Raw genomic sequence first — 22330 nt, 5'->3', positions numbered from 1 at the left:
TTTAAAATGCATCTCTCGGTTATTTGTGGGGCATAGGAATGTGTGTGTGTGTGTACGTACGTACATACATACATACATACATACATACATACATACATTCTCAAAGATCTTTAGTGAAACTTAACATATACATAATAATCAAAATTACCAATAATTCCCTAACATAAAATATAATACCTAAATTACAACAACTACATTATATGCTTATAAAACCTACCACCCACCCTCTACTTCCCTCCACAGCAATTCGACTTCTTTATATTTCTTCATACCTTTTCCCCTTGCATTCTATAGTAGATTATATTTTTGTTAAATTCTGATTTTTCCTCCTTTCTTTATTGGTTTTGTTATTGCTTACATTTTTTGTTCTAATGCTGTACCTGGAAGTAGCCCCAAAATGTCATAAAGATTTAACGAAAAGGGGCAGAACGGGGAGGGCTTATGTGTACTCCTCTGACATGCACAGGGGTCCAGGATGTAACCCCCACACAAAACGAGGATTGCCTGCACACACGCACTGAATAAATAAAGGCACTATGACCTAAGTTGTTATGGGTTTTTAAAATCATCTATTCAACAATTTTAGTTGAATGGTACAGCTCTGATAGTACAGCTCTGATAGTACAGCAAATATTACATAGTTAATGTAAGCCTTCATTGAGCCAAAGTGAAGTTCCATTGCTGTTCCTGAACGAGATAGTTTAGCACTGCTATGCCAAATAACATTCTTTCACCATGTCAGTCTGCAAAGAAGTAAACCAAAACCTGCAGGGAAATATCTCGATTTCCAGTAAGAGTGCCTCCCCCCCCCCCAGCACGCTGGAGGCACATGTTCTCTGCAGTCATGGCCTCTCATCAGGAGCTCACATGAAAGCACTTGGGCTGATTGTGTTTTGCATTAGCTGACTTGTATAAAGTCAAACCACCCTCCAAATAGTTTCTCCAAAATGTGTACTGTCTAAATGACAATCTGGCAACAACTTGAGAGGAATCTGAAACCACTCACTGAAGTGACATGATACCAGATCTACTGTACTTAATGATTATATGCAAGAGCTCCTTCTGAATCAAATAGTTCAAATTGCCCATATCTGATTTGTTTTTTTACAGTTTCTTCTCATCCATGCCTCTATTTCTTAGCTATTAATGTGACACTGTTGACACACTACCAAAAAAAAAACCCTACTGGATAATTTACACAAAGTGGCTTGAGAAATGTGTGTGCAGCTGCTTACATCAATGTGCATAACAGATTTCTTAAGTAAATGTGTCAAATTCTGCTCTGCAACTGCCCCAACGTCTCTCCACAGTTAAGCTGTGGAGAAAGATCAGTTGCAGCTGCTGCAAAAAGGTTGCTGCTCCTCGCATACTGTTAGCATAAGATAAATGTGTAGTGCTACTACAAAATCCTTGTTTCCTTTTTATATTTCCTGAGCTCCTTCCAGACAGGTGCCTCCTAGCATGACTCGCTTGTTGCTCTTTCACTTTAAGTGGCAAGTGGAACTGCAATTCACACTCTACACTATCAGAAGTATTACTGACTACATAGCATGATATATGCATATACAGACTTTTGTATGTGTACATGTTGCTGTGTTCAGTCCATGATGTAATAGCTGTGGATGGGGCCATTAGAAGCTCAGTGCACATCCACTACAACCCTTGTGGTGGTCACCATTTTATAACACCATATTTTTTTTAAAAAACAACAACTTTCAATTAATGCTAAAATGTTTTCCCCATTTACAAACCATGTGCAGTAAACCAAGAACAAACCTTGACTACACCTCGTGGTTTGCTTAGAACAAGAATCCTGCTTGCTGGTTTCCAACAGGCTAGTGTGAGAACAGGATGTTGGACTAGATGGGTCATTGGCTTGATCCAGCAGGCTTTTCTTATGTTCTTAATGATGATTTTATCAAACGTTTTTCTATTTGTGTGCTCAGTGTATTAGCAGTCAAGACCAGGCATCCCCAAACTGCGGCCCTCCAGATGTTTTGGCCTACAACTCCCATGATCCCTAGCTAACAGGACCAGTGGTCGGGGAAGATGGGAATTGTAGTCCAAAACATCTGGAGGGCCGAAGTTTGGGGATGCCTGGTCTAGAGCAACAGTATACAACAAGAATCAGAAAAAAGGAAATTGGATTAAAACGGGTGGGAGCTAATGCTACGACTTGTGTGAATGAGCCAGCAGGCACTTATGCGTACTGTGATTAAGTGGTAATTCTCCTACTGTTGCAGATTAACAATGCAGCCTGTGGTATAGAGATGGAATACAGCATCTCTTGCACCACAGCCATAATTACTATAATTCTGAGCAGCTTGCAAGCTAAGCCTACCGTAAGCTTTTTGACAACACACATGCACTTATCAGTTTGAGTGTTGTCAACTCCTTTATGTAGATTCAGCATTTAAAAATATTTGCAGGGAGGAAGAAACTTCATCTAAGGAATACTTCTTACCATTAGTCTGGCAGGCTTTTTCACTAAATATATATAACATGGATAATTGGTTCTGTGATATAAATAAGCTTTGGCTCATTATATACAACTGGAAATCATAAACCAAGGTAGGTTTGGCTATGGAGAAGACTTGATAGTTTATGGGCAACTTGAGTTTTTAGCAGACGCTTTGAGGTGCCAGCAGTGGTTAGATATGAGCATGTTATACTTAAGATAATAAGGGGAAAGAATTGCCTTGCTAAATCAGGCTGAAAGACCATCTTGGCTGTGAGTCCTGGAAGACTCGCGGTTGTTGAGCAATTTGAATGCTGGTAGTACTTTTCCTTAGTCCCAGAAGTTAATATAATCCAACTCTGATCCTTAAAACTGTTTCTAATGGCCAATTGGTGGGGGTTGGGCAGCGAATAGAGAGAAAGATGGAAAATCACTTTGCTGAAAGACAACACTTCATTCCCAACCAATCCACTTCCCTTTGAGCCTAATTGATAAGGTACAATAAAGTCTTTAAATATATATATTTAGACAGGGGTGCCAACTTGAATAAAATATCGGGAGGGCAGGTAAGCCCTGCATAATAAATCACAAGACACACACCATTTGAATGCCAATGCCCATAATTTTTTTTGGGGGGGGGGCAAAGACACCTTAGCCTCATAGGAGTTGGCTTTGGCTTCTATGTATACAGAGATAGTTAATTAGCCGGCTTGCAAACAAATGTAAGGAAATGTGAAATGAAGATTCTGATCATTCAACAAATGGAGAATCACTGGTTGTTTAAAACACCCAACAATTGTGGGAGGCTAGTATTTTTAATGCACACATATATATTATAAATGAAAGAAATGATAAAAAATGGGGTACACTGGAATGTTCTCTGAAAATTGCAAATTGCAATGATAATTAGTCTCCTGCATGTTCATCTTCTAGCAGAAACACTAAAGTTCAAATTGTAGCATGGGCTAGCCAATCCACTGAGCACTTCCAATTTAATGATGCTAACTATAGATAGTTATTGTTCTGTGCTTGCCATGCTATTAATACAACAGGCAAAGCCCGTGAGAAATGCTGAGCTTTCAAATTTTTCTAATTTGAGTAGGGAAATGCAGCTGCATCTAGCTTCTCATTTGATAAAGCCTTAAGATCAGGTGCCATATGTCTGACCTAGGCTTCCTGCTATGAAAACTGCCCTGCAAGAGCTAAAAATGGAAACCAGGCACTGCAGTTCCTGTGAGATATCCTCCCAATGCCAAATGATAGGTTACGGCTTAATTTCATGGAACGATCTGATAGAGCCAACCTAAAAGCATTTTAAATTTGACAGAGATGGTGCCATCTCTGTGTGTGGCTCGCTAATGGAGTGACAGAAGCAAAGCCCAAGCAAGGGGCTTAGAGTCTACATTTAGACATTATGGAAAAGTCAACAGGTGGGAAAAGACAATCAAAGGAGCTAAAGGCAAAGATACATAATGAATGGATGCAAGCAAATATGATATCTTCATTCATGGATTGAAGAACGAAGGGTTAAGCCAAAGCATACAGGGAAAAGGTGGTTTTGTGATCTGGGTTCTGCTTTCTGGATTGCAGTGTGATTTGTGATCATTAACATGTTAAGTGTTGCAATAATTGTGCTATGGAGTATTATTCGTACTTTACAGTGGTACCTCGGTTTATGAACACAATTGCTTCCGGGAGTCTGTTCATAAACTGAAGCGTTCATAAACTGAAGTGAACTTTCCCATTGAAAGTAATGGAAAGTGAATTAATCCGTTCCAGATGGGTCCGCGGCGTTCGTAAACCGAAAATTTGTAAACCGAGGTGTTCATAAACCGAGGTTCCACTGTATTTATTTTTGTACCACACTTCTGAGCTAAAGAAAGTATGTATCCTAAATGTATTCAAAATAGCAGTAAAACCAGTAAAAAGTCGGTTACACCTCCAGGCTGGATTTAAATGGCAACATGGGACCAAAACAATCCCACGCAGCAGTTTTATGCAGTAGTCTAAGGGGGCAACACTATTCTAACTATCCGCCCTAAATGTAAGTAGGATGCTGGCCAGTTGGGCCTTTCCATGCAAGGAGTTGCATGGAGGAGGTGGCATCATGGAGAATGGCCTCAGCTTGATAACTATGCTGTGTGGTTTTTCTGGCTGATATCTGTGCACAAGAGGATATACTGAGTAAGAGATGCACCTTTTGATATAGAGCAATAAGGTTTCAAAAATCAAGACCAGCACTAAAAACTATTCCCAGAGGTGTAGCGGTATAATTACTTGAGAGCAGATACTGCATGTCCTTTTCGGCTGATACCAGATGACAATCTTGCTCCCATAATCTGGATTAGCTGTAGTTTCTGAGCATTCTTCAGAAACAGCACTATATAGAATTCATTGCAATTGTCTCTCTCTCTTCTCTCTCTTCCTCTCTCTCCAGTTTGTTTAAATTTTGTCCCTTAAAAAAAGAGTAAAATAAACAACAACAATCCAGAACAATGTACAGTATCTTTGACAATCGTAATATTTTTCAGAGGAATGCATGTGCTGCCGCTGTGGTTTGCTGCAGAAGCTAGAAAGACTCTTAAAACTTAGAATACACACACACACACACACACACACACACACACACACACACGAGCACATTACTATTAGTAGTATTCCTCACACTAAATCTTTACTTGGATCAATAGCTTGGACTCTTTCCTTGCTTTTTTACTGTCTACCTGTTTAGTAGTTGGTTTTGCCTTAATATTAGCTTTATTGCACCATTTGCAGGAAGGAAAACAACAAACAGAATCCAATTGTTCAAGCGGGTTGCAGGCATTGGGGGGGGGGGGGGAAGCAGAGTTCACAGCTACTGCAAACTAATTGTTTGAGGACATCAGAATGAAGAAATTGCTGGAGGAACTGGAAAAGGCATATCCCGAGGTTGCCTTTGAGGCAAGAAAAACAGCAGCCACAGTGGGACAGGAAATGCCACTGTCTTCCCCCAAGATTTCATCTATTTGGATGACAAAAGAAATCTAATTTTGCCTCAGGAAACAATAGGAAAACAGGAACAGATCTGGATAATATTCGGGAAAGGCAAACTCACTCTTCAGAGGAACTTCTCCCAGTCCTGATAGCCTTTCAAAAGGGAGTATATAGTTTCATGCTCTCTCTTCCCTCAAGCAGTGGGAAATCCAGGATAGCTTGCACAGAATAGATTTCCTTTAGAGAAGGAATTTCAGTCACAGTAGGTGTATAGTGTCTTTGATGTACAAATTTAAATACTGGGCAGATATTACAGGGATCCAACAGCAAGCTCTCAAGCTGCACCAGATTCACTGCATCGTCTATTCAGTTTCCCAAAAGTTTTAAAATGTCATTCCACTTCCTTTGTACACATAGCAGTTGTTTGCAGGGGCGGAGGAAGGGGGGAGAGGTGGGTGCTGACCGCCCCGGGTGTCACCACTGAGGGGGGTGACAAAATGCTGGGTGGCATTCACCTTGCATCCGAGCCACATGTCTGTCCTGGGAGAGACACAGCGGCTTGGGCATGCGCAGGCTCCGCACTGCCCAAATGGTCTGCCTGCTGCCTCCCCCCCCCAGCTGTAGGGTGGCTGAGTGGGAGGAGGCAGGCAGACTCTGGAGGCCCCGCAGTACGCACCACCCTGCCTCTATGGGCGGATCGCCCTGCTCCTGGGCTCACCGCCCCAGGCGCCCAAGCAGCTTCCTCTGCCACTGGTTGTTTGTCCTGGAGCTGAGCAAAAATGCCCTCCTAAAATTCTCCATGCTATTGAAAGTGGCAAAATGTGGGGATTGTGACAAATATTCTTTAGTGTGTGTGTGGGGGGGGAGATCCTCCATCAGTCCCCCCAAACAAACCCCTCTCTTTTGAGAAACTTCAGCTCATTTAATATTGAATTAAACTATTTTAGTTCGTATTGGTGAGTGAAGGGAGCAATGAGCTAAAAAAAAGGAGGGCTGGAGGGCTACAAAAAGGAGGACCCAACTCCATTGATCCCTTCAACAATATTAAAACTATTATTAAATGATATTAAAACTGAATCCACAGATGTGAACAGAGTTGACTCAAATCTTTTTTCTGCCTGTGGTGAAGGGTAAGATCAGGCATCCCCAAACTGCGGCCCTCCAGATGTTTTGGCCTACAACTCCCATGATCCCTAGCTAACAGGACCAGTGGTCTGGGAAGATGGGGATTGTAGTCCAAAACATCTGGAGGGCCGAAGTTTGGGGATGCCTGGGTAAGATGATATCAACCTCGTATTCCATTTACAAAAGCCAACTGGACTGTCAGCTGAATCTTACTTCACCCTTATTTGTTGTTTTCTACATTTATATCCCAGCCGTGTCCATGATTATCCCCACCTCCATTTCATCCTCACAGCAACCCTTCAATGCAACCTAGGCTTAGAAATAGTGAATAGCCCAAGGGTTCATCCAATGAGCTTTCTGGGTGAGTGGGGATTTGAACCCTGGTGGCGCTGTGGGTTAAACCACTGAGCCTAGGGCTTGCCGATCAGAAAGCCAGCAGTTCGAATCCCCACGACGGGGTGAGCTCCCGTTGCTCGGTCCCAGCTCCTGCCAACCTAGCAGTTTGAAAGCACCTCAAAGTGCAAGTAGATAAGTAGGGACCGCTACAGCGGGAAGGTAAATGGCATTTCCGTGTGCTGCTCTGGTTCGCCAGAAGCGGCTTTGTCATGCTGGCCACATGACCTGTAAGCTGTACGCCGGCTCCCTCGGCCAATAACGCGAGATGAGCGCCACAACCACAGAGTCGGTCACGATTGGACCTAATAGTCAGGGGTCCCTTTACCTTTATCCCAAGTTCTAGTCAGGACAATGTGCTTTATCACACCTGAGGGCAGCAGGGCAGCAAAGGGGACACAGCCAGAAAGGCTTTGTGATGCATACGGTATACCTCTGCCTTCCAAAACATTGTTGTCCCATCTCCCTCATTAGGCTGCTGCCTCACTGTAGGGCAAACCCCGGTTCTGCCTGAAATTCTCCATCCTATTCTCATGTGGCAAAATTGTGGAGGCTACGTCACCAAATATCATTCAGGAGAGGATGAGGTCAGGAAGCCATGAAAACATTTTTTTTTTAATGGTCAGAAAATCATTTTCTGATTTTTTTTGGTTCAACCTAGATTGTAAAAGGCTTGCATTCCAAACACTTGGAAGAGTCACTTACTGCCCTCTAAGAATAATTCTGCGATGCCAATCCCAGTGGAGATCGTGTTTCCTTTTTCCATAGCAGCATGGCTTCCAAAGTTAGCAATGCAAACCACAGACATCCTCAGAGAAAAAGTTATACTTAAGAAATGGACTCACTGACTGTGGCTTTGAATACACACACACACACACACACACACACACACACACACACACACACACACATGGGCTTATTTGATCCTAATCTCTTCCTTCTCACAATAGCTATGTGAAATGGGTCATTGCTCCTAGTTTATAGACTGAAAAGTGAGGCTGAAAGAAGTGACTTAAGGCTGAGTAAATCTAATAATTAAAGCATGCCACAGCTAGGGCAGGTGGTGGGGCAACTGTGGCATCTTGGGAGATGCAGAGTTAGCAATGACAACAAAAAACCCCAATGAATTTGATAGGGGCCTACAGTGAACTTGGGTGCCTTGAGTGAAAGAGCTCGGAAAGAATGAGGAGCACAGTGGAGCAGGGGCGTAGCCAGGATGAAAATTAGGGGGGGCAAGGGGCGGTGCAAGGGGAGGGGCCAAGGGGAGGGGAGGGGCCACAGCGGGGCAAGGAAAGCTCCCTTCTCCCTTGCCAGCTTTCCCTCCACCCACCCCGGCGATTGCGGAGGGGGAGGAGGGGATCGGAGCAGCCCGATTTCAGGCTGCTCCGACCCCCTCCTCCCCCTCCTCGAACGGCAGGGGCGAGGGGGCGCCAGGATCAGCCCGAAATCGGGCTGATCTGACTCCCTCCTCCCCCTCCACGATCGGCAGGGGCGAGGGGGCGCCAGGATCAGCCCGAAATCGGGCTGCTCTGATCCCCTCCTCCCCCTCTGCGATCGCCGGGGCGGGTGGAGGGAAAGCCCCAGAGCCGCGCAAAGCGGTTGCCTGGCTTTCCCTCTGCCCCTGCCTGGCTGTGGGGCGGGTGGAGGGAAAGCCCCAGAGCTGCGCAAAGCGGTTGCCTGGCTTTCCCTCCGCCCGCCCCACAGCCAGCCGGCTAGAAGGGACGTCTCCCTTCTCCCTTGCTGGCTGTGGGGCGGGCAGAGGGAAAGCCAGCCAAACACTTTGCGTGGCTCTGGGGCTTTCCCTCCGCCCGCCCCACAGCCAGCCAGGGAGAAGGGAGACGGCACCGGGCGGGCAGCGGGGCAGGCTGGCCAGTGGCCCTGCTACTAGGGGGGGCAATTGCCCCCTCCTGCCCCCCTGCCTACGCCCATGCAGTGGAGACAAAGACCACATTCACACCATACACTTAAAGCACCATGGGCAGTCTTTGGACAATCATGGCTTCCCCCAAAGTATTCTGGGAGCTGTTGTTTGTTAAAGATGCTGAGAGTTGTTAGAAGACTCCATTCCCCTAACAGAGCTACATTCCTCAGAGTGACTTAACAGTCAATCCCTCCACTCAGGGAACTCTGGAAACTGTAGTTCTGTGAAGAGAATAGGGGTCTCAGCACCCTTAACAAACTACAGCTCCCAGAATTCTTTGGAGGAAGCCATGGCTCTTTAAAGTGGTACCATAATGCTTTAAATACATGCTGTGCATGTGGCCAAAGTGGATGGGAGGGGGTTAGGAGATTGGTGAGGTGAAAGGCCCTGATTTGGGGCCCTGAAGGAGATGAAGTATTAGAGGCCTTAAGCATACAGGAAAGAGGGTCATGATCAGAGTGCGCAAACTTCTTAACCATGGACTCATTAAAGCAAAGCACATGGTTGTTTCAAGTTAAATCCATCAGGATTTGGACCAGAAGCAATGTAAGGTATTGAAGTGAGAAAGAAAAGCGGGAGCTTTGCTGTGAAATATATTTCACCCTTTCCCTCTTATGAAACTCTAACCAAGACATATCATGTACGATCTTTGGAGACAGGAATTAAGCTATGGAATCTTACACAAATGTTGAGAATGAAAGCCGTGTGTTCTTTGGGAATATTGGATTTCAGCCCCCTGGAATGATGAAGACAAGAGACAACACAGACTGCAATGAAATAATTGGAACAGAGTTTCCAGCCAGGGCACCTTTTGTGCTCAAGCGGGAACACTATTCCCAGTTGGCCTGGGCCTTCGATGGCTGAACAAAGAGGAAGAGAACAATGCAGATGGAGGGGCTCCTTGTTGCCAGCTCTAATTAAGTCCAAGAAGATCTCTTTGCCTGACCTACATTACGTGGGATTTACACTTGACAGGCAACAGGATGCCTATCTGCTTGGGTTAGTTCATTACCGGAAATCAGTGGTGACTGGTTTGAAGTGAACTTTTTAAGCATATCAAAAGCAGAAAGTGCGGGGTGGGTGGGAGTAAGACCAGCAATTCTTTTTCTCTTTATCCTGATAGGTCATGTCCATTTTGGATATGGGTTATCTAAAGTGCAACACTGCTTAAGCCAGCCAGAATAAGCTGTCATTGTACACTTGCTAATGTGAGACTGACTTATTTTAATTTAATATTACATTGATATGCCTGTGCCCATACAAAAGGAAAGCATACAGCAGATATAAACAAAACACAGCTGTAACAACAGCAAAAACCTCCACACTGCAGTCTCCCTCCACACTCCTGTTCAGGGTGATAAGACCATGGTGGTCAAGAACTGGGCAAATAGGGCCCCATCAAAAGCAACAGGGGCAGGACATCACCCCACAGGTTGTAGCAACAGAAAACAAGTTTCTTGTGAATTCTACCAAATGAAGTCACACTTACTTGGGTGAAATAATCACACTTACAAAGTGATTATTTGCATGTGCTATGAAAGTCCACTAGGTTCTTCTGGTGCTATGTGCAAAAAAAATCCCTCAGAACCTTCAATCTCTTTACCGACTTTTTCTTTCAAAAAATCATGGAATGATACTCGACTATTTGTCTTTGAGCCTCGTTTCCCTGTCTCCCTTCCCTGTGCTCTTCCCTTAACCACTGGTGTTAACAACAAAACTGTAAAAGAAAAAGAAAAACACCCAACATGTAATTCTCTCCATCATCCATATTGTTGTTCTACCCTGCCCACCCTTCATTCAACCCAGTTGTTAAATGACCTTTGACAGATTGGACAGCCCAGATGCTTTCTCTCCTCCCTGCTTCTGACAGTGTTTGCTGGGTCCTGTCCCCCCTCTAATTTATATCAGTGCTGAATGGCTTGGAGAGTCGCGGTAGACAAAATTGGACCAGGAGACCATTTTCTGGCCATCTCACAGCTATTGTGTCTGCTCAATACCCCGAACAAAGGTGACAGCCATTCAAAAGAAAAAAAGGGAGAATAAAAGCATGGAGGGAGGGGAGAAAGTAAGGAGAAGCCATTGTGTAACCGATCAAAATGAGTGAATATGCTGGTAGTCAAATTACTGTGAACAGAATGGGTTAAGGCAGGGGAGACTAATCGGAGACATTGTGAGGCCTTGAGGACTTGCATTGTATATGAACAGGGTATACCAACTGCTCCCAATACAATTAACAACTGGCATTGCCAACTATCCTCCCTCTCTTTGCTTGAGCCCCTGACTGTTTCCACATCCTTGACATATGTTGAACCAATACAGTGTTGACTGATTTCACATCCATCTTTTCAGAAGTATACAAGGCCAAGAGCAGAGGGAAGTTGGGGGTGGGGGGTGGGAATAGAACATTGACAATAAGACTAAATTTAAGCATTTTGTATGAAGTTGGTACAGAAGCAGGAGCGGAGCAAGGTGGGTGCAGTGGGTGCGGTCCGTCCTGGGAGTCACCTCCGAGGGGGGTGACAAAATGCTGTGTGGCACTCAACGTCTGTGAGAGAGGCTGTGGCTTTGGCATGCGCAGGCTTCCCGCTGCCAAAACGTCCCACCCACCGGCTCCTCCTCAGCTGTAGGGTGGCTGGCAAACTCTTCATCGCAAGGCACACGATCTCTGCAGAAAAAGCTCAACAACTCCGGCTCCCCCCAAAATATGAAATAAAGTCAAACAATTTTTGCAGGATTTTTTTTTCAATGGGGGGGGTATGACAAGACGTTTTCCGCACTGGGTACCACCTGACCTTGCTACGCCACTGTACAGAAGAGTGGCTTGGAGTCCAAGTTGTGAATCGGAAAGTCCCTGCTTCAAATCCCATCTCAAAATGCCCTTGGTCAATCATCAGCCCTCCATCTGCAAAAATAATGCTGACCTACAGTACTTGATGGGACGCAGGTGGCGCTGTGGTTTAAACCACTGAGCCTAGGGCTTGCTGATCAGAAGGTTGGCGGTTCGAATCCCTGCGACGGGGTGAGCTCCCGTTGCTCGATCCCAGCTCCTGCCAACCTAGCAGTTTGAAAGCACGCCAAAGTGCAAGTAGATAAATAGGTACCGCTACAGCGGGGAGGTAAACGGCGTTTCCGTGTGCTGCTCTGGTTTGCCAGAAGCGGCTTTGTCATGCTGGTCACATGACCTGGAAGCTATACGCCGGCTCCCTCAGCCAATAATGCGAGATGAGCGCCGCAACCCCAGAGTCGGTCACGACTGGACCTAATGGTCAGGGGTCCCTTTACCTTTACCTTACAGTACTTGATAGGGTTGAGAGATACAAAAGAGGACAAGGCACTTGTACCTTTAATAACTCTTTCTTGCCTGGATGGAAAGATGCACAAGTGCAGAAGCCTCTGGCATTGGAGTGGCTGGAATGTAGCGGACTGTGCAAGTGTAAGAGTCACCTTCTTTGTTGTGCCCAGTTTTGCATTTTCCTCTGAAGTCACCCACCACTGGCACCACTGGAAGGCTTCCCATGAGGCGATGCAGCTCTCAGACTGAAAAAAGAGTTCCCTCTCTTGCGGTATACACTTACCTAGCCGACAGTCCCACTCACACCCACTAGAGCACACATGGAGGACCTGAGAGCCTCCCAATGTTGTTTAACGACAGCTCCCTGTATTCTTGACTATTGGCCATGATGGCCAGAGCTGATGGGAGGTGGAACTTCCCCTTACTGTCTGCCATGGCTCAAATCCAGGCCACCTCTCTCTCCAGCTGCTTTTGTTATGGCCAAGTTATAAGCATCGTATTGAAAAGTGCTTTTAACATTACATGTAGTTTGGCCCTTGTGGCACAGGGTTGCGTTCCGAGAGTCTACAATGTCAACTACAACTAAAATTGGCTTGTTTAATTCAAAGCTGTTTGCCATCATAGGGAATATTGAAATGGGCAGCCTTGAACGGCGGCCTACAAAATAACATATTCAGTATTCTGTTTTGTAATAAAAAATAAAGCATAGCTGCCAAGTTATCCCTTTTTTTAAGGGATTTTCCCTTATGCTGAATAGGCTTCCTTGCGAGAAAAGGGAAAACTTGGCAGCTATGAAATAAAGTATTAAATATAGTATTTCCTTCGACCAATTGTTTATTAAACTGAAAATCATTTAACAATGTATATATTTCCTTTAGGAACCTCAAAACATCACCTTCATTTAGAGTTTGCAATACAAGGAGGACATGACATTAAAATGCCAGCTAATGATGCTTTTTAAAAATAAAATAAAAATCTTTAATTGGTGGCTTCTTGACAAGTGCCTGAAGCAGCTGCCCAGCCCAGTCTGGATAATTGCTTCTTGTTTTCCAGATCAGCTGCCCAGGACCGCTCAAGCATCTGTTGTATGCGTATCAAAGGCAGACGACTGTGGGACAACATGAAAATATGCTTGAATCTCTCTCTTGTTTATTGTCTGGATGGCTTCTTTGTGGCCTGTTTATGTGCCACTGAGAGAACTTAATGAGTCTCAGCTTCTCTAACATTCATGAAATTCTCGGGATAATGAGTATACAAAATATATTACTGCTGCTTTGGTCTGCTTAGGCAATAGGCATTCCACTCCCTCAGCAAGCTCATCCAGGCTTGAATAAAAGCACGATTAAGTGTGAAATTGGCCCAAGCAGCTGTTTTCAGTGAAGAGTTTCTCTAAACCTCCCACTGCTGTAGGAAGCAGAAGGAGCCACAAGGTATTTCATTGAAAAGAACAATGTGGAGTGGCAGTGGGTATCCACAGCCAACATCCCTCGACCTTTCCTTAATACCAAGTAGCAGCTAAGCATTCAGGTCAAAGGTTATGATGGGCTGCTGTCTGGCTCCCTGACCATGGACTAGGGTGCCTTATCATCACCATCATCTTCTTCTTCATCATCATCATATGTGGTCCTATGTGCAATTAGCAAGAAGTAAGTACTCGTGAGATCAGTTATGCTTATAAAAACTGCAGTCTTAGTTTGAAGCAAGAAAATTGCCCCTTGCAAGCTTAAGAAGGACTTTGACAGTATTTCCCTACATTTCCAGGTCAGTGCTACTGTAGCAGATGAAAAATTTAGACTGCTGGCATTTTTATCCAAGTTGCACGTTAAATGGATTCCATACCATATGATGGCGAAGAATTCCAGCTATTTCCAACCATGTTTGTGTGTACAAACACACACAGTCTTTTCTTGGCAGTTTTCAAAACTTCATTAATTTAAGAAATGATACTGCATTCTAGGAAGAAATATTTCAAATTGCTTAGCTGAAAATGAAGACCTATCATTGTGACCTAACAAACCCTGTTTTATTCTGAGGAACAGCATGAGGTCCTTGCTTTTCTAGTTCATTAACTTCATGCTGAAAGCTTTATCTGTAGTCCTGTGACAGCCAGTAGGAAAGCAGGCACCTGACATGACATTCTTCACTAAATGTGGCCATTGGCTTTATAAAGTAACAAGGTGATGAAATCTTCCAGTCAACCATATCCTCTGTTCAGGCAAACTTGTCTTCCTGTTAAACTATCTGATTCTGACAGCAACTTTTTTAGCCATCAGATAAACTCCCCTTAAACAGATAATACCAGGGTGTTCTCCATGTAGTTTATGAATTAAATAATGATGTCTTTAACTGGAGATAAATTAAGGTGTCATTTAGAAGGCTTGCTGTTCATTGAAATATCATGCTCACAGCAAGAAAAAGTAGCTTCAAATGTGCTTAGTTTACCTGTGCAGTAGTAACTTTGACTTTTTGTGTGCGATTTTACTCACAGTTTAATTATTAAGTTTTCCTATGAGGATGGGACCAGCTGACAGTGCAAGTGGTCAGAGAATTTTAATCCACTGCCTTTGTTCTTAGATGCAGCTAAGAGGCTGCTATAATATGCAATGCAGTAATAAGAGACAGCTTTACAGCAATTCAAAAGTGCTATCACCTATTAAGATTAGAATTAGGTTGAAATTAAACTGTGGAAACGAGGAATATGTTATGTGTATGATGCAAAATAAGATTATACGAGGTGATTATATTGGTATAGAAATTGCTAAAATGCTGTATGCCAGTGAACCACAGTGGATGGGAGCCCGAGGAGGTCCCTATATAAAATGTGAGAGGAAAATTAGGAATAAGTATTTTTGGTTTTTGTGTGTGTGTGTGTTTTAGTGTCTTTATTGTAATGTATTTTTCTGTTTGTGTCTTTCTTAGTAAAAATGCAATAAAAATTAATATATATATATATATATATATATATATATATATATAAAGTGCTATCACCTAAACCATGGATTGCGATCCGGAACATGCAAGATTTTCAGTTATTTTCCACATAGCTACTGGATTTCCAAACATTTATGCATCACCCCAAAGATGAAAGTAATCATACACACCCAAAAAAAGACACATTTGCATAAAATTTGCATGTGCTGATTTATGTGTATACAGTATATGGAAATTTAGAAATAATTACAGTAATTTACATAGAAATTCAATATGTTTTACCATGGTGGAGAAGCCTGTGACCAGATGACCTATATGCTCTCCAGCCTTTTGGCCAGGTACTAGCTGTTGATAAGCAACGTCAAGGCATCTGCAATCTATTCTTACAGGTTTCCCTCCTCCTTAAGCCGAACTGACAACCTTTCAAATAAAGGGCTGTTCTCTGGCTACTCTTCAGACACTGTCCTTTAGAGTGCAGGATTCACGTCAACCATGTTCTTCATTAAATACTTACCTGCACATTCAGCAAAGCAAATACAATAGTCATACTTCCAGATCAAGATGGGGGAAATCATCTGATTGAAATACGTTAATATTTCATTTGTTTTAACTGTGATTTACTACCCCTGAATCACTGGATTGTTGTGAAGATGAATGAAACGGATTAGTGAAAACTGAGGATATGACATTGTCAAGAGCAGGCTAATGCATTGTCATAGTATCATTATTAATGTTGCCACAGATACGTCTTAACCACTTCGCTGTCAATGAGCTACACTGCAGGGATGAGACAGCTAAGGGGAAAGTGTTCGCAAGCCTGACCTAGACACAGGTTCCAAGCCAACAATGAAAGAGAAACTTGACTGGGAGAAAGGAGCCAAATAAAAATGTACCTGCAATGTCTATTTTTGGTGCAAATCTAAGCACGCTTATTCAAAATGAATGGCATTGAGTTCAATGGGACCTACTCCCAATTAAGTGTGTCCAAGATTGAATTGAGGAAGGGCCCTAGCTCAATGGAAGACCATCTGCTTTGAATAGAAAAGGTCTCAGCTTCAATCTGTGCCATCTCCAAATAGGGCTGGGAGAGACTTCTGGCTGAAATCCTGGAGATTTGCTGCCAGCAAGTGTGTGGACAACGCTGGTTTGGTTCAGTACAAGTCAGCTTCCTATGTTCCTCATTCGTCTTTGTGTGCTGCTCTTTTCCTGTTCCATAGAGTCTCCGTTGGCAGTGCCTGTGGTGTACAACTGTGCTGTCACTTGCTTCCACATTAGTCATAAATCAGCTGAAAGGAACCAAATGACCAACTTCCTTCCCATTGGTTGTGGCAACATGCCATTAGTCACACAGAACGTTAAGCAGATTGTTTCTTTTCATCTTTTAAAACAGGACCTGCAGAGTTCTTCACTTGGCTAGATTTGAATTGGTGGAAGTGCAAGCAGTTAGTGTATCTGGATGACTTCACCGCTTTCTTTTTCAGGTTCCCCTTTAAAGGTTCCCACTCATAAAAGCCATCAGTGTTTTGTGATATCATAGCCTTGGTATTACAATGGCTGCTATTTAACCTGTAGTTTTAAATCCATTTTTTAAAAAGCTGTTGCCTTGATCTTAAATGTAATGCGACATGTTAAACATGCCTCAAATGATTTTTATTAATGTTTCCATCTGATTTTTTTTAGTAAGTGTTTTGAGGAATTAAAACTTTTTTTACCTTAACAACAGAATTTAGGGAGCAATCCTACCTGGTCTGGGGGAAAACAAACAAACCACAAATATAATTGTTACAATTTTCTTTATCCTGAAAGGCTCATATCCAGGCATAAGTTTGACCCCATTGCTGGGATGCTGTGTTCATTTTTGACCCATTTAGAATCATGGCTTGTGCAGAAGCAATGGAGAGGATGGTCATGTTTTTTCACTAGCAATGAGTTGGTCTAGTTTCAGGGAAGCTTCCACTTGCACGATGGAGGTTACCTCCCTCACCTCCCCCATGGTTTCCCCTGCATTCCCAGAATTGGCTCTGGGGTTGGTGGTGTCAGGAGAATCTGAGACAGCACACAGGAGCATTTTGCTGGCAAGCCCAAATCCTTTTGCTGGCGAAACAATCATAAGAATGTGATGTTGAGTTCCTCCGGTTATTTTATTTCACTCTACCTCGTGTTTGCATACTTTGAAATAGTCAGAAGCCAGCAACCCACAGGTTCCACTCATTAGGAAGAATAAGGGTGGCAAAATGTGTAGTGGAGTAAGAAACGAAGAACAAGCTTTCCATATGGTACACAGGAGAAGTGTATGTGTGTTGGGAGGTGGGGAAAGTACACTTAGGCAGGAGGTGTCTTGTGTTAACAAGACAGACCTGTTCTTTGTTCCATTCTCTATAAATCTGCATCCCCTCCGTTCCTTTCCCCAGAGGATCTATTTCCAACCAATCAGCATAAATGGAGACATAGTCCTTATTCACGTGCATGGCTCCTAGGGGGATGGTGGATGTCATAAAATACCAGGAAGGACAACCATTAAATCATACAGAAGGCTGAGGAATTTACCGGTATTAAATGGGCTGATCTGAAACCGAAGAACTCAAAAACAAACAAATGTTGTTTTCTGGCCACCCCTGATCTCCCACCCTTCACTTTTCCTCTCCCCCTTTTGGATTAAAAACCCTCCAAGAACATTCAGTCTCTGGGGATCTGGGGAGTAATTAAACATTTTGTGCATCGTTTCATCCTCTGCCAAGCAGCTGGCATCGCACAAAACCTCCCCTTGCCAGCCTTTTCCACTGATGCGAAATAATATAAAATCCACCAATCGGAAGAAATATCCAAATGCTTCTGAATCGCCCTTGAGATTCCATGTGACTTAAACATATGGATGGGGTCAGGAAAGCTGTGGATCTGATAGCTGTGCTGTGTCCATAGATACTGTTTGTTCAAAGTAGAGCCTTTGAGTAAGACAGCTTGCACTTAGAAAGTTTGGGTTCAAATGAGCCCTCTTGCTTTGTACTGCTGCAAAAGGCCACAATATTGACAACTCAGGCTGCTACAGTCAAATAGCATTGTGTGCAAGGGTGGAATTTTGGGAGGGCGGTTCCTCCACACCATGTTTTAGCACAGAGGTATGGAGAAAAGAGATCCAGATCTACAAACAATTTTGAGGGCAGTTTTAGAGTTTTTGTGTTAGGATCATTGATTTGCAGTTGCTGTTAAAACACATGGCTTCCCACATAGAATTCTGGGAGCTGCAGTTTGTTACGGGTGCAAGGAATTGTAGTTCTGTGAAGGATAACACTACAGTTCCCAGGATTCTCTGTGGAAAGGCATGTGCTTCAAAGGCAAAACCAGTCACCGCTGTTTAAATGTGACTGCAGTTCTATACAGTATTTGCACCTGCAGGTTTTACTACTGGATAACTCCTGGTGTGCAGCAGGTAATGATTCACTCCTCTACTCCCTGTACCTCCTCAGCTTCTGTTGGCTCTCTCCCCCCCCCACACACACATTCACTGCCGGGTGAAAGCCAGCGGGAGCTGAGGAGTGTCTCGTTCAGGGTAAATCATCCCCAAAGGATGAGGGTGAAAATGCTTATGATTGTCCAAATGCGGGAGAGGTAGAGCAAGGCAATGAAAATGCAAAGGGACATGATAACAAGAAAGAGGCCAAAGCCCCATAGGAGAAAATGCACATTGCAGAGGCATTTTTGAAGAGACAACATGTATATTTGTTTTTTATGCTGTTGCTAGAAGTCTCTGAGCCAAGATGAGCAAGCAGAAGTGCTTGGGTTTTTGTTCTGTTTTTTTTGTTTTTGTTTAAGAGAATAGTTATAGTGGGCGTAACGGAAACCTGGTAGAATGGAATGGAAATCTGGTGGAAACTGCTGGACGTGGTTGTCTCTGGATACAAACTCGATTGAAAGTTGCTCTGGATATCAAAGAGGACATAGAGTCCAACAAGATAGAAATTCCACAAAACAGCAGCGGATGGCAACACTGGACTCCCAGAGTAATTTTGTAATGGGGCTGTATTGTTGCCCTTCTGATCAAAATGCCAGGATGGTGTCAAGATGGAAAATGAAACCAAGGAGGCATCAAAAGAAGGAAATGTAGTAATGGGTAAGTCCAATTACCCTCACATAGACTAAGTGTGTATTCATGCACTGTAAAATTTCTAGATCCTTAAAATAATAAGAACAACTTCTTATTAAACTGAGCAGACGAGAAGTGATCCTGGACTTAATCTTAAGTGGTGTTCTGGACCTGCTACAAGATGCAAGTCTTGTTGAACCACTTGGAGACAGGGACCACAGTGCAATGCAATTCAATAGATACACAAGTGGACAATTGACAATAAAGCTCAGTGGGCTCACATTTTGCTTCAAAAGAGGAAATGCCCCACAGTAAATGTAGCGGTCATGGGAAACAAGGACAGGTTCTGTTATGGATCAGCACCTGGTTAAACAACAAGAAGCAGAGAGGAGGGGGAAATGGACATTTCTCATAATGGAAGGATATAAGAAGTTGGGGGGCGGGGTTTCCCCAAGGAGTGGCGCTATATTAGGAATGGTAGTTTGCAACTTGCTCCTGAATGACAGGGGTGAACCATGAGGTAGCCAAATTTGATGACACCCAGTTGTTCCAGGTGGTAAGAACAAAAAGGTATTGCAGGGCATTCTGTGTACAAAATGTAACATAGGAAACAGCACCCATATTCTTGTTTCATCTCAACTGGGCAAAACCCCCCACATTTTATATCATTCTACCTATGGCAATAAGTTTTGTTAGTGCATGCTTATTAGACATGGTCTGTTCATAAGATACAAAAATGAATTCATCACTTAATTGTTTATTTTCAACACCCATCTAGCATTTGCTTTTTCTCTCTTGCAGCTGGCATTGAATACTGGCCAGACCTTGGAAAAGTACTTCCTTCCTGCTGGGAGTTGGTCAACAACATGACCAGGAATTCCACATCTGTTTGGGAACCACCCGGAATCTCTCTTTGCCATTCTCGACTGCTAAGTGTTGCTAATTTCACTTGTATCCTGAGCAATTATGCATTGATTTTATGCAATTGTAAAAGCAGTATGATTGGGATTGGTGTGTATATTCCGATGATGAATGCTTTATATGTTTATTGGGGAAAGGGATAAGAACAGAAGAAGCGTGCTGTTGGATCAGACAGAGGTTCACTCAATAATATCCCTTTCCCAGCATTCACAGTTGTTCTGCTCTGTTTTTTCAGTTCTAACACCTTTGCAAAGCTCATGTTAAGGTAAAGGTAAAGGGACCCCTGACCTTTAGGTCCAGTCGCGAACGACTCTGGGGTTGCGGCGCTCATCTCACTTTACTGACTGAGGGAACCGGCGTACAGTTTCCGGGTCATGTGGCCAGCATGACTAAGCCGCTTCTGGCGAACCAAAGCAGCGCACGGAAACGCTGTTTACCTTCCCACCAGAGTGGTACCTATTTATCTACTTGCACTTTGACGTGCTTTCGAAGTGCTAGGTTGGCAGGAGCTGGGACCGAACAACGGGAGCTCACCCTGTCACGGGGATTCGAACTGCCGACCTTCTGATCGACAAGCCCTAGGCTCTGTGGTTTAGACCACAGCGCCACCCGCATTATTACCTGCATGCTAATTACCGTACCTGTATGTTTAATAACAGGTAGGGGAGCTGAGTTCTTGCAGCAAGCTCTGCCTTGAAATAGCAGCCGAGCTTTTGCAGTAATGATGCAATTCCTCCTAAATAAATGTTAGATAAAATGCTCAAGCCAGAAATATAATACAAACTTCAAAACTGATTAGGGAGTTAGATCAGTCTTTCTCATGTTAGCCTGCTTCTCAGACAGACATGGTTTACAGCAGGCATAGGCAAACTCAGCCCTCCAGATGTTTTGGGACTACAACTCCCATCATCCCTAACTAACAGGACCAGTGGTCAGGGTTGATGGGAGTTGTAGTCCCAAAACATCTGGAGTGCCAGGTTTGCCTGTGCCTGGTTTACAGGCATGGAGTTTAACTTGAAGTAAAAAGTCTAGGTCTCCTTTCCTTCTAATTGTAAATCTGTAACACCCACTGACAAATACTGCTGGTTCACGAATTCTGCCATGTGAAAGTGGTTACTGATTCAACTTCACATATAAAGTCTCATTCACTAGCATAAGAATACTTTGCAAATGGAAAAGTATAAGCAAGGGAGCATAGGATACAATCAAAATGATAAAAGAACCATATGGGAAGTGATAGTCAACCCTCCTTTTGCACAATAAACTACAGTACAAGGAAAGGATTAGAATAAAATAGTTCTGTGTGGTTCACTTGGAAATATTAAGCATGACTTCCTGGAATTACATTCACTTTGTTGCCAAACCACCAAACAATAAGGAAAGTCCAAGAAAAAGTAACAGCAAAACAATGCCTCAGCTTATCTAAAGCAGGCCTGTCACCCATTCCCCCCACCCTTCTGAGTAATACCCCTCCCCACCCTCCCACTATATATAAGGGTCTGGTGACTTCTGTTTCAGTGTATCTGAAGAAGTGTGCATGCACACAAAAGCTCATACCAATGACAAACTTAGTTGGTCTCTAAGGTGCTACTGGAAGGAATTTTTTTTTTACAGTATTTTGTTGCGACTATGGCAGGCCAACAGGCTACCTACCTGTAACTAGGTTAAAGAGTGCATATTTCAAGCAGAGTAATTGTGCCACCTAGTGGTCTAGAGATAACATCACAGTTGCATTTTTTGGTACAGTAAATTCTATATGGCCTTGCTAGTCATTTAAAAATAAAAATAAAATTATGTGAATTTTATTTTACTTGTTTAATTTATGGATTGTCTTCCACATAAGTCTCAATGTGATTTAAATAATTAAAAGTTACATCAAGTTCCATAAAATTTTCACAAGAAATAATAACCAGAAACACCCACTACATACTCTTCAATATTACTCTGTTGAAAATAGGAATGTATTATAATTATAATTATACCCCACCCATCCACCTGGGTTGTCCCAGCCACTCTTGGTGTCTTCCAGCATATAGAAAAACATAATAAAACATTAAACATTAAAATCTTCCCCTTCAGATGGCTTGGGGGCTGGATGACACCATACCCTCCAATATTTATCCAATGAAAAAGGACAAGTGGGACATTCCGGGATCAAATCAGAATCTGGGTCGGCTTTTGTAAATCCAGTACAGTCCCTGGAAAATAGGGACCCTTGGAAGGTCTGCTACTATA

Source organism: Zootoca vivipara, chromosome 3, assembly GCF_965207765.1.
Source record: "Zootoca vivipara chromosome 3, rZooViv2.hap1.1, whole genome shotgun sequence".
Classification (NCBI taxonomy): Eukaryota; Metazoa; Chordata; class Lepidosauria; order Squamata; family Lacertidae; genus Zootoca; species Zootoca vivipara.
Note: the sequence above shows the minus strand (reverse complement) of the source record.